We start from the raw sequence: 1,147 nt of genomic DNA on the forward strand, positions 1-1,147 counted from the left end.
ATTGGGCTGCGGGGGCCTCCAGCCCTTCAGAACTGCCAGGCTCCGCTTTGTGGCTTCCTACAGGTTCAGAGAAGCCTCTGTGACTCGGGCTGCTCAAATGAGCTGAGCCCAAATGCCAGCCGTTCTTCCAGGCCCGGAGGAGGGATGGCTGCTTTCAAAGGAGGCTTTAGAAATAGCCCCAGGTCCATGTGAGCAGAGAGGAGAGACATCTTCCTGAGAACGGGCTGTCCATCCCGGCTCACGGAGATCCGTGAGGAAGAGACCGGGCAAGAGAGGCGTCCGCAGACAACCACAGAGGCGGGAGAACGGTGGGGGTGGTCTGGGAGCCCCCCACACCGATGGCTTTCTCTGATGCTTTGTCTTGTGCTGATTCCTGAGATTCAGATCTGAGGCTGATTCCGGTCTCTCCCTTCTCACTGTGTACGGATAACATGGAGAAGAACTTGACCAGTCCTAATTCATTGCAAGCCCAACAGAAGGAAAGCCTCCAGGGAGACAGCATGGTCTGAAGTACATGGAGTCAGGAGACCAGAAGCAGCACGGTCTAGTGGCTAGAGCACAGGCCTGAGTGTCAGAAAGTCATGGGTTCTCATCCTGCCTCCCCTACTTGTCTGCTGTGTGTGAGCTTGGACGAGTCACTTAACTTCTCTGTGCCTCAGTTCCCTGTCTGTAAAATGGGGATTTAAGACTGTGAGCCCTTTGTGGGACAGGGACTGTGTCCAACCTGATTAGCTTGTATCTACCCCAGTGCTGAGTACAGTGTCTGGCACAAAGTAAGCACTTACAAATACCATTAAAAAGAAAAAATGGCAGAGCCAGGACTAAAACCTAAGTCCTCTGACTCCCAGACCTACGGTCTTTCCATTAGGCCACACTGCCGCTCCGTGGCCAGTGCCTACTGCCCTGCCCCCCAGCATCATCTTATATTTACCTCAGCGCTTAGAACAGTGTCTGGAATATAGTAAGTGATTAACAAATACCATTATCATTATTATTCTTATTAGTCCCGGCTTTGCCACTGGGCGGCTGTGTGACTTTGGGCAAGTCGCTCAGCCTCTCTGGGCCTTTACTTATATTAATATCTGTTTCTCCCTCTAGACCGTAACTCACTGCGGGCAGGGAATGTGTCTAATGTTATATCGTACTC

This window comes from Ornithorhynchus anatinus, chromosome 7 (assembly GCF_004115215.2).
Source record: "Ornithorhynchus anatinus isolate Pmale09 chromosome 7, mOrnAna1.pri.v4, whole genome shotgun sequence".
Lineage (NCBI taxonomy): Eukaryota > Metazoa > Chordata > Mammalia > Monotremata > Ornithorhynchidae > Ornithorhynchus > Ornithorhynchus anatinus.